Raw genomic sequence first — 12,859 nt, 5'->3', positions numbered from 1 at the left:
ACAAGCATGAGTCAAAAAACAGCCAAGATTATTTTGAGATGTGGACCTGTTAATGAAATGTGTTGCTGTGTCACTGAGTGTTTTTTTTTTTCCTGCTGTTTGATTCTATTTTGTCACCAAAGCAAACTGCAAAATCAGCTGATATGCTTGGAAAAAACCCCGCGTGCGTAATGTCGTATCGGTGCACAGATACTGAGGCGATGCATGTACGAGTGCATTACTACAAGCTAGTGCTAGGAGGCTGCTGGCAATGTTGAGAAACGTGGACAGCAGTTAAAAATGAAGGCCCACTTCGCTGTGAGCACGCCTAAAAGTGCTGCTTCTCCCATCTGAGAGACTTGGTGGCAGTAGCAAACGTTTGATTACACATCAAAGGTGATGGCAAGCTCTGAAGTCACTGAAATTAATTCTTTTTATTTAAATTAGAGCTGCTGAAGTTGTGCTTTGTAGCTTGATCCAAGCAAAATGTAAAGGGAGGCAACTGACCTGATCAGAAGTGAATTGGACAAAGATTGATGGAAGTCACTAAACTTGTCCAACGATGGTGGGAGTGTAGTCTGCTTCCTGAGGCTTCATTCAGAGAAGGAAAGGAAACAATCAAGGGTCCTCCAGACTGGAATTTGCACTGGAAACTGTATCCATTTTAGTCACTGACTCACTGATCTGTAAATGTGTCCAGCTGCTCTGTAGCTAAATGGATTACCACCACTTAACTGATGGTTTAACTTTGCAAAGCCTATTTTTAAAGCCTTCTTTAAAGTTCTGCTGTTTTTCTTTTCTTTTTTGTTTTGTATTTGGAATGCAAAGCTCCCGTTTCCCAGCCATGGGTCTTTTTCCGTGCTTCAGGCCACTAGGGCCTCATTAAACAAACTCTGGACCGGCTTAATTAATCTCATTAGGAGACTTAAAAGCTTTTGGAGGGAAGGTACAGTACAGAGAGCTCGGAGCGGCGGGGCTGAGAAAGAGTTGTGCAGAAGTATGTTATGTTGGTATTCCAGAGGATAAACAAATGAAAGGCCGAAAATATGAAAAATGTTGACCCAAATACCTCTTTACCCCCTCTACCCCCACCCAACTGGCTTTTGTGCTGTGCATTTCCAAGCAGGCGGTCTCCAAACTGGAACCTCTTACTCACAGACTGATGATTGATGTCTGGCTGATTCTTTGTGCACAGGTTGTGAAATGATTAGAGGCATGAAGCAGCATACGATAATTTTTTTTTGTTTTGGTATTCATTCCCATCATATTTAACTCTCTTTGTAACCTGTAGATGCAGGATTTGCATGAATTAGGATAGGTTCAAACAATATTACAGTCAAATCTCTACGCGGGTCCCAAGTGAAAAAACGACAGACATGAGAATCATTAGCCGAAATGTCTTTCGGTCATTCACTAAGGTAACCTATGGGTGTATATTAAGATTGCTGTGCCACGAGAGTGTTCACCTTAATTTTTACGTTCCAGGATTGTAGTCTATATTCCATCCAATCCTCTGCATGACAGTAGATTAATAGGCTGCCTAATTATTGGTACCATTGTAGATCTTATTATGTGCAATTTGAAAGAACCTCACCTGTAATGGCATGAGGGTCTCACACACATGCACACGCTTCATACGTGGTAAAAACTTTGTTCAAATGTGTTTTCCATAGAGCTCCTGTCTCTTCTCACGCCTCCTGTTACTTTTTCCATTCAAACACTATCATCTCCTCCTCCTGGGTGCATGCTCTCACAGTTCTTTTTTTGGTTCTGGCGATGGCGTGGAAGCTTGATATGCAAGACATTAGCAGCCACATGTGTTAGCTCTTAACTTGATCATCCCTTTCAAGTCCCAGCAACAACTAGCCCAGCATGTGCCCGTCTCTTTCAGGCACTCTCATCTTCACAGCTGGGATTTAAAAGAGAGATTTAAAAAGCAAAAAAACAAAACCATTTTTGTCTAGTTTTCAGGTGTCAGTGAATTTCCACAGCCATGCTTTTGTCGTGCGCTCCTTCTTCAGTTCCTCCTCTCTTACTTGCAACACGACTCACTCCTGGCAGCTATATCTTCTGATTCAGACGGCTCTCATCTCTCTTCTTTTTTTTTTTTTTTTTTTTTTTTATTTCAAACCTAATATGTGCTTATGTAACTGTGCAGATATTCATAATAGCGAAGCAGCTTTGTGAGCAGGGGGAACTTCACATGCGCTGCCATAATGTAATGTCTCTGCTCCGCTCCAGGCCTGTTTCCCATGTGCTCAGGTGCTGCTTTGGTTTCTTTTTTTTCCTATAGCATTACTACAGCCAACTCTACATCCACCCTTATTTCTTTTTTTAACCATTTACTACATTTATGTTCAGTATCCACAATACTACGCTGCTTTAGGATACATGAAATCAAACCTCTGCAAACGGCGCTGACTCAGTTTTATGAATGAGCAGAAATTGAGATGTTTTTGGAAATGGACACCTGTGTTTGTATATTGACCGAGTCGTTCGTGTGTGTGTGTGTGTGTGTGTGTGTGTGTGTGTGTGAGAGAGAGAGAGAGAGAATCCCAGGTAAAACAAGGTGATGGTGTTGAGCACTAAAGTAACCAAAGCTAAAACGAATTGTGTTAACGGAAATATAAATCAGAACTAGATATTTCAGGAAATTTTGAATGCATTGCATGTTTTGTGTTCTGAGTGCATATAGCGCCATAAATCCCTTACCTCATACATAAATAATGATGTTTTCAGGTTAAAGTACTGCAAGGGTCAAAAATGACACCGCTCTTATTGATCGGTTGGCTCAACACCAGAGGGGCAGATGTGTGTACGGTACGAGGCCTCTCAGCATCCCTGCATTCACGATGCTGATGCTCGACCTGTGATGCCATCGTCGTGAGCGGATATTCAGAGTGGTCGGCCTGGAGTTTTGCCTAAATTCCTGAATCAAATATGCGGCATGTTTGGACAAGCAGACATTTGAGAGTTATGAGACATAATGCAGTTTTTGTGATCCACATTCTCACTGTCCTGTCACACTGCTTAGTGCAGTTAATCATTGGAGGAGGACGTCTGAGGTCAGGAAAGGCAGCACAGCTTGTTGTTTATCTCAACTTGAACTTGAGACAAGAGCTGATTTCTCTTCAGTTTGCTACATTTGACGTGTGTGCATGTCTGCCTGCCTGCCCAATATGTCAGGACTAGACGGGCTGGCATCAGTTCAGCTATCACATGCCAAATCCGAAAGACTCTCTGAAGCATTAATCAGAGGGAAGGATGGTCAGAGCTGCCGGTTTTCTTTTTCCCACTTAATGTGGTCCAGGCCAGTTGGTGAATGTCAGGACAGCCTCGCTGTTTTTCCAAAGCTACCAGCCAGACTCAAGGCCAGCAGAGGAAATAGATTTTGGAAGGCTTAAAGCGTGGACTGCTGGAGGAAGGATGGGGACATCAGTAGGGGATACAGCCACATTTAGTCTTTTCATCGCTGGGTGTTTGAAGGTAGAACCACATGAAATACATGATTTATTTTCCTTATCGCTGTACATATATCTCTCTGTGTATGGTCCTGTGATGTTCCTCGTGTCTGATTGACTAATTGATTATACAGGAGAAGAAAAAAGTTTGAAAGCACTCAGAAAACCGAATTGTGCTCAGTTTAATGGATGAAGTTATAAATGTTCCACTAAAGGCGGGATCCCTCAAGGATCCATTCTAGGTCCTTTTGTTCTTGATTAGGGATGGGTATCGTATAGGTTTATCCGATACCGGTGCCAAACCGGTACTTTTGAAACGGTGCCGGTGCTTAAACGGTGCTCAAACCGGTGCTTAAAGAATGGAGAACATAAAATTGATCCAAAAACCTCTCATGTTCAGCTGTTTTTTGTGAAAAGATAACAATGTTAGCCTTTTCTGCAGCTATGGGGCATATATGGTATCACTCTTGGCTGGAAGCAGTGCTTAAACAATGGAAAAAACACAAACTTTGTCCAAAAACCTCTCATGTTTAGCTGTTTTCCACTTTTTCTTTGGTCATTTTAGCCTTTTTGGCCAGGGTGAAGGGAGTATCTGCCATCAAACAAGAAGACAGCCGCATGTAACTATGATGATGTTTGCTAGTTCACCTTACATGCATTAATGTAATAACGTGGTTAGCCTACTCAATGTAAATTACACACGAACAACATTAAGCTACTCACGCAGAGAAGAACGGCTGCTACTGCCATCATCATCAGTCATCATTTCTGCTACACTGGCAGGGCTAGGGGCCAGGACTCTACTCTTCGTGTTTTTGGGGGATGTTGCTAACTCCGGGTCCGATAACAGGCACCACACCCGCAGTAGATGCGCTCAGTGTGAGGTCTCGCAGCAAGCTATCAAATACGGCGCATTTCTCGGCTTTAAAAAAAAAACAAAACGCTATGCGTCGCCAGGTGTTTCATCGGATTTGAGGTGTTGCCTCCTTTGACAGTATCACAGTATCAGCTTAAAGCACTTGTTGCAGGCTGCTGAGTTTGCATCTTTTGCAGTGAAGTACAGCCAGACTTTGTAATCTGTAGCTCTGCTCTAAACAGGGCTGGGCGATATGGCCTAAAATCAATATCACGATAAATTGAGCAGTTAACCTCGATAACGATAAATGGACGATAACCACCCCAAGTGCCAAAAAAAACACAAACGTTTTTTTTTCTTTTTCTTTTGATGGGGCTGTGGCAGGCAGCATAGTTCCTCCAGTTATTTTGATAATATTATTCCCCCTAGACCTATTCATTGCAATTATATTATTACCACTTTAAAGGACTGTAAAATGTCACTGAAAATAAATGAAGACAATAGTAGTAAGTACTTTTAGTGGTTAAGATTTATTAACTGAACTTGTGTTACCTTGACTTGACGCAACAGTCTTTTTGCAGAGTTTACATTTAACAATTTTTTGATCAATATCATCCTTGTTGAATCCAAAATGTTGCCAAACGATTGATGATGCATTTTTTTTGTTAACAACCATGTCCTTTTTTTTTTTTTTTTTTTTTTTTTTTTTATTATTATGTTGCTCTTTGTTGTTTGCTTTCTCTTCTGTTTTTTTTTTTTTTCTCCATACAGGTGACCCAGGTGTTTTTTTTTTCTTTTTTCTTTCTTCTCTTTCTTCCCCCCCCCTTCTCACTGTCTCTTCTCCCCTTTGGTTTTCTTTCTCTCCCTCTCTTTCTTTCATTCTTTCTCCCTGTCCTATCCCCCAGTCATGTCTGTCCCGTTTGTAGCAACTGAAAATAAAATAAATTCATAATTATAATAAAGGTCAATCAAATGGACCAATATGGCAAGGCCATGATGATCCACTTGGTAAAATAAATCCGCTTGGCATCTTTCTTGGCCTTAAGACAACAATTCTGATGGCTAAAGATCCAAACGGGACACAAAAAAAACAAAAAACAACCATCTCCTCTTCCTCCTCCACCAGCTCTACCTCTGTCGCTGCTGCTTCAACATTTAAATCGTCCTCCATTTGTTCACCCGTGTCTCGTCTTGTTACAGGTAGTAGAGTCATGTGACTCCACCCCGTTAAGTCTGTAATGTAGCACAGCGTCTTAAAGGGACATGAACATCGCCAACCTGCACATGCCTTTTCTTTTTTTTTAAATACCGAATTTACCGACATGGGCAAAATGACGTCGATGAGAGTCATAAATTTCGGTAACGATAAATTTTTGATATATCGCCCAGCCCTAGCTCTAAAAGAACGTACGTACCTGGGCCCGCCTACTATCCTGTTATCCTACGGAAACGTAAAATGATTGGCTAGAATCTAAAGTGTATCACAGCTCAGGAAAAAAAAAAAAGCACTGAAATGTGCGCTGCTTTTTGGTCTGGTTACTACCGTTTATGTCAGAACCGATACCGGTACCCATCCCTATTCTTGATACACATTTCACAGCTTGTTTTATCCTTCAGTAGTCAGTGTCGCTGTTATGCAGATGACACAGTTTTATCCGCCCGCGATCCTTCATAGGGAAATATCCAACACTTGTCATTTCAAATTGGTTCACTCGATTTTAGTCAAAGCTGAGGTGCCTCCTGTTTCTCCACTGTGCTGTGTTGTTTCTATTTTTACACTTTATGTTCTTAGGTTGAAGCTTTATGCTTTGAGGTTGACGGCTCACACCCTGTAGTAGTCCACTACGACTGTTTGTAATAGCACAACAGGCCTAAAGTGTTCTGCAGTTATTAAACACATTTCCTGTAATCTTATCACCAAACCCACATTATACTCTGCTCTCAAGTCTCTTCTGACTTGCACCCTGCTTTTAATTACTTTGTGTTTATTCTTTGCCGGCGCCTTTGGCAAAACCTTGATTTAGATGGCAAGCTCAAACACACACCCCATTACCAGAGAGAGACTAACTCGAGCCGTTCTCTATGAAGGGAGCCAGCTTAATCACATTAGATACAGCTTCCTTTGCCTGCAGTGATAAGACACTGCAAACATGCTCGTCGGATTTTTAACACCTCTTAGGTCTGCTGAGAGCATTTCATGTATTTTGGCTGGTAGCAAATTTTGAGACTGCACCACAAATAAGAGCTTTTATCCCTGAAATGATTTTTATGATCACGAGCTGCTTCTTGAGCATCATAAGATGTCTGACACGGCTCGTCTTTTCCCTTCTGGCATATTTGGCCCTTCAATCCTGGCCATTGCACCGTTAAATGCCACTAAAAGCTGGAACTGATTTGAATTTGTTTGGTCATAGATGGTGAAGTCCACAGAGCAGTGTCGATGCTGACCCAGTCTTGACCGCTAACTCGCCAAATGTAAAAAGTGGGGATAAATGAGCCAGAATACACCAGAGACTTTAGGAAGAGATCAGAGATGCTCTCGCAGTGACCTGCTGTATTGGGAGCTAGTTTAATTCATCCCGAAGCCTGGTTGGCTCTTTGAATTTCAAAATACCCCACGTCTGCCTGCAGTATTGCTGACACGTCTGCCCCGTCTCAAGGATGAATGAATAATACCTTGTTTTAAATTACGGTCTTCTCATCATTCACGCTCAGACTTAAGCCGCCGCACGCTTCACCTCCCTCTGCTCATTGGTGGCGAGCGCCCTCGATCACATTTGTGTTTGACTTCATTGTTATTGGCCTCATAAGTAATAAGGTTTGCAGCTAGTGGAAAGAGGCTCTGTTACAAAGCTTCACTTCAGCATCTGTGAATTACTTTTACATGGATCTCCTGATAAAGGAGGGACGTCATCAAAGAAAGAAAAGCTCAACAGGGTTCATCATCACACCGAGACACAGAGAAACTGTTCGGAGGCATGGGAAGGTGTGCAGACGGCTAATTGGGAAGAAACAGAACTGACCAAAGGTGTGAGCCACAGGTGCTGCCTGTGTTTAAATGTCGTCTGAAGTGACGGTTTCTACATGTGGCATCTGCGTGCAAAGACCCAGGGCAGTGTTATGTAACAAACACACAGGTTCATCCAAACCCTTGACAGTTTGTGTCATGATCAAGTGTGCTGTGGAGTCGTTTCACTGGGGCTGATGTAAAACCGCCATCTTCTCTAGTCTTTGTCTCCTCTGTGTCGAGGCTGCTGATGGCTCGTTCGCAGATCTACAGTGACGTGGACGTGAGGAGAAAGAGATGAGTCGATGACAGAGCTGCAGGGGACTCTAACAAAGGAGTGCACACAAATAGAGCCGTCACTGTAGAGCTGTTTCACTGAAGCTCACAGGAGAAAAGAGAAATAACAGACAGTGACAAACAAACTTGGCGTGGAGCCGTTACACTGGCCTGGATTGACCCTGTCCCCTTAGATACACGGTGCAGGCCGGACCACGTGCCTAAGAATGACTTTAGCACTAGTCTTTGCCTGGTCTTTCCCGGTGGTCTCGTTGTTCTCCGGTCAGGAGTCCTCGGTGAAGCAGCAGCAGTCTCCTTCCTAGTTGTCATATCTCACACAGGCAGAGGTCACATCTCTGCAGAATCGAGTCTTCATGGTCTTTCTTAGTTTACCTCGGAGACACAGTACATAGTCTAGAAGACTAACAGTCTTAGACCCACACAAGTATGCTCTCCACGGGTCTGTGTAGGTGGTCTCTGTTCCTCCCAGATTAGCTAAGATATCATAGGTGTGACTGTGAAAGGCTGCATGCACGTCAACCTCTCATTCTGGCAAACAGTTTGGATTGTTCTAGACCGAGCTTTGACGAAAGAATCCACTCTGAAAAGTTGTTAAAGAACATGGAACATGGAGTTCAGTCCCCTGAACAGAGACCACAGCAGTTGTATTACACACACACATACAGGGAGTGCAGAATTATTAGGCAAGTTGTATTTTTGAGGAATAATTTTATTATTGAACAACCATGTTCTCAATGAACCCAAAAACTCATTAATATCAAAGCTGAATGTTTTTGGAAGTAGTTTTTAGTTTTTTTTTTAGTTTTAGCTATTTTAGGGGGATATCTGTGTGTGCAGGTGACTATTACTGTGCAGAATTATTAGGCAACTTCCTTTCCTTTGGCAAAAAGGAAAGGAAGTTGCCTAATGCACACCTGATGCACACCTGATATAGGGTGTTGATGTCATTAGACCACCCCCCTTCTCATTACAGACATGCACATCACCTAATATGCTTAATTGGTAGTAGGCTTTCGAGCCTATACAGCTTGGAGTAAGACAACATGCATGAAGAGGATGATGTGGGCAAAATACTCATTTGCCTAAGAATTCTGCACTCCCTGTATGAAGCCTGAGTAAAAGCAGATTGGTGTGGCAAACAAAAATAAGCAGATGTTCCAGGAAAGGAGCTGGATGTTAGGTTTGAAATGCACTCGACAAACTTTGTGTCATTTTGTCAGTCCTGAACTGACGCTTTGCTGCTTTGGATGAAGGTGGAAAGTGTAATTACTAAATTATTATGTGTGAGGCTGTTTTTAAAGGAGTTCCATTTTGAAAAATATCCACTCGGTTTTAACTGTCTGACATGACAGTTTGACTTGATGTGCAGAAGGTGAACTTCACAAAGTCCAGAGTAGCTGCACTGAAGAGTCTTTTTATAACTGACTGAAGTACAGAGACTGTGTGAAAATAAATCATCAAAGCTTCATAAAAGCAAAAATGTCAAACTTGGATATTACATACATAAAAAATCTTAACCGTTACTATTATCATTATTTAGCTTGATGAAGTCAAACCAGGATCACCACAGCGTGCTTGAATGTTCCAGAACTGCTTTTTGGTTAAATGGAAACAAAGCGCTGGTCCTGCCTCGGTGTGCGTGGTGACCACAACAATGGCAGTGGCCATCATACCAGCAGCTGTTTCATAATAAAATCAAGTGTTAGGCTGTAGTTAGACCAAATATTTAACACCAGCTGATACTGATCCTTTAGAAACTGATCACAGACTCTGTTCTGCACTGGATTGTTGTTTTTAACTCGTTTGCTATAAAATTCATAGCAAACAGATGCAAATGTTTTTAAAAAGAGCTTTGTGTTTTAATACTGCTGAGACAAGCCTGTTTTTGCTATTTGAACAGGTTATATCATTGTTTTATTTGCACCTTTGTATTTCTTAGTTCTGTGCTGCACCTGGTTTTAGTTTTAAATTTTGGCTTTCAGTTAAAGAGGTGTGTGTGTGTGTGTGTGTGTTTTTTGTACCGGAGTTGTTTTCCAGCAGACCTTGTGCAGATTCCTCTTGCGTGTACACAACACGATGGCGATTAGATTCTCTTTATACCTCAGCAGGCAGCACCAAGCCCAGTTTGGCTGACATTGAATCCTCATTTAACTTTGAGTGTGAGGGTGTAAGTGGGCACACACTGTGTACGTGTGCATGCTTGTGTGTTGTGTTACATCACTTTCCAGTCTGCCTTATTATCTCGCTTCAAGCTCTTGGACCCGGCCTATCTCTCTGAGGGATCTCCCACTAGACACTGATGTAAGGCTAAGCTTCGGCCGCCCCGTCGGCCGAGTGTTCGAACGGCTTTGTTCAGCAGAAAAGCTGCTTTGAGTGTAGCGTGCACTGAATGTTGATGGGCTGCTTAAGGTGTGCATGCTGTCGATTTGCAGTAATAGTGGCGATTAAGGCCGGGCGGTGAGTAGATTGGCATCTGTGTGAAAACATGAAGAAGGATAAAACTTTATTTTATGGCACTTTTCAAAACTGTCACAGTAGCTGACAGTACTTTACAGAGCACAGGAAATCACATCAGGAAACCTGAGCAAGAAAATAATTAAAGAAAAAACTGTAACACTTGGAGTATTTCTTAGTGCCTGATGTTCCAGGTTCAGGGGTCAGAATAGATTTTGCCGGGGGTGTCGACTGCTGAGCTAGGTGCTGTGCCAGGTAGAGCAGAGCGATATGGCCAAAAATATTTATCACGATACATTTTTGAAAATTTGCGATAACAATATAATTGACACAAGACAAAATACTTTACTCCACAACTTTATTAGTGCAATAAACCTCTTTCAATATATTTTCACTTCAACAAGCAGCTGTATTATGTGCATTAAAGTAATATACAAATGTAACAGTGCAAATGCAAATTCCTTGCTGACAGTTTAACCAAAAGACATTTCCAGTGGAAACTGGCCGACATATCCTCAGCATAACAATGTATAATATCCACAACACTTAAAAAGAGCTTATACACACACATAGGGCTGCCACGATTTGTCGACTAGTCACGATTACGTCGACTATCAAAATCGTCGACGACTGATTTAATAGTCGACGTGTCGTTTGAAGCTTTGTAAGATCGCAAAAGACGCAGGAATAATAGCAGGATTTAAGAGTGTAATAACGGACTGAAACAGAAGATGGCAGCACAGCATGTACAAGGATGCCAGCTGCCGTTAAACCCCGAAGAAGAAGAAGCAGCTGTGTCCCAGAATTCATAGCGCGGCCCAGCTTAGTTTCCAACAATGGCGGTAGCTAGTTAGTTTTAATATTACTCTTATTATTCTTTCTGGGTCACAAAATAAACGTTTAACATATTTTCAGGCGAGAATGTAGCTGTGTAAACCTCAAATATCTGCTCAGTTTATCAGGACACCACATATTTTCAAAAGCGCTCCGACGTTTTCGGAGACGTCTGTTACCCACTAGCTCGATAGCTAGCCGGGGGCTAGGTCACTAGCGCCGTGAGAACACCGGACTCCCGGCAAATTGTTTTCAAACCCACCGCCGTCTTTCGCGACTCAGGTTAAATATATATAAGTCACTTAGATAAATTAAAAATGTTATTGTTTGGCTTTTTTTTTAGTATTTTATTTGTTCCTGAGTAAATCGGTTTGGCTGAGATTAAAGTTATAGTTTTTACACAGCTGAATAAACGTCAAGCAGACAGCTGATTATCAGAAGTGTGAGATGCTGGAGAATATACTCCGGTGTCCTGTTATATTTTAGATAGCAAGGAGTTTATTAAACTTTACCGAAACAATCTGCAAATTTCATTAAAATTTAATAAACTATCATCTTGTCTTTATTTTTAGTTAGCACCTTAAAAGCTTAAAGCTGTAAGCTAATGATAGTTATATAAGAGCAGATGCTGCTGGTGCAATAAGCTGTAGTTTTACGTCCAGTGGATGATGCTCTGATTAGTCGACTAATCGCATAAATAATCGGTGACTAGTCGACTATCAAAATAATCGTTTGTGGCAGCCCTACACACACAATACGGTAATATTACGGTATGTTGAAGCACAGCACGTATCGCTCCGCCTACGATAGCCGTAATCCTCCGACAATCCATCAAGCGGTGCGGCTTCGTAGCTTAGCAAAGTCGGACTAAAACATTTTGACAGATTTTCGAGCGCCGTGTACATAAAACCATTTCGAGGTCAGTAAACACAACCAGAATTCATACATAAGGCACACGGGATTATAAGGGGCACTGTCGACTTTACAGAAAATCAAAGGATTGATTTTTAAGTGTGCCGTATTTTCTGAAAAGCACGGTAATAATGACGGCCCGCTAGCATGCTCTACCAAAAATAGTGCTTTGTTGTGTATCTGACGGACGAAAGCTAAACCAGTTCCACACCACTGAAGCTGCAGCATTTTTACAAACCAGTTCTGGTTCATCAGTTTCATTCAACGATCCGGTTTCGCCCTTGTCATTCTCCGTCTCCGCCATGCTTTTCCGCCATGTGTGTATGAAAACAAAGGCACTGCACATACGCGTTTTACCCATATTCTATCGTAGTGATGGGATTTCTGGCTCTTTTTAGAGAACCGGCCCTTTCGGCTCCGAACCGGCTCTTCAGGTTGTTTTGTTGCTCTAATTAATTTATTATTAACAATAATATACAATTATGCACAAAAGGAATTACTAATGTTAAAAAAAGTGGTTTTATTTATATATGTTTATATAAAAATATATGTGGTGGCCCCTAGAGACAAAGCACGTACAAACTCCAAAACACATTTCTAGTGTTAACTGAACTTCAAAACAGAGCTACCTACATCACTTAAATTACACAGTTGAAAGCATGTGTGTATTGTTTGTGTATTTATACACAAGCACTCATATATATTCAAATAATTTAAAAAAAAAAAAAAGTTCATTTACCGGTTACTACCACACACCAAATCCGGTCGTTGGTACTTGCTGGCTTGTGTAGCCACTAGGTAACAAAAGCTCAACACTACGCCCAGCATCCTGGAGCACTTCTGTTGTGTTTTTATGTGTTTTGGAGTTTTTGCGTGTTTTGGAGTTTTTGCGTGCTGCTTTGTCTGTAGGGGCCACTGTAAATATACTTTTATTTATGCACTCCAGATAAAATGAAATAAATAAATCGTATAATACAAAAACCAACTAGTCACAGTTCAACTTTTAACTATTTAAATTTTCAGCTTTTTCCTTTTAAAACAAATTAAAAATGAAATAAC

At 41.5% G+C, this 12,859-nt stretch overlaps 1 protein-coding gene across 5 annotated transcripts in view; it reads left to right on the top strand.

Annotated features, from left to right (window-relative positions):
- Positions 1 to 12,859, top strand: part of LOC113011542 (probable palmitoyltransferase ZDHHC14) — a 60,176-nt gene that overhangs the window by 23,134 nt on the left and 24,183 nt on the right. The gene's annotated exons all lie outside the window — the stretch shown is intronic.

This window comes from Astatotilapia calliptera, chromosome 19 (genome assembly GCF_900246225.1).
Source record: "Astatotilapia calliptera chromosome 19, fAstCal1.2, whole genome shotgun sequence".
Classification (NCBI taxonomy): Eukaryota; Metazoa; Chordata; class Actinopteri; order Cichliformes; family Cichlidae; genus Astatotilapia; species Astatotilapia calliptera.
This window is presented reverse-complemented; position numbering and strand designations above follow the sequence as displayed.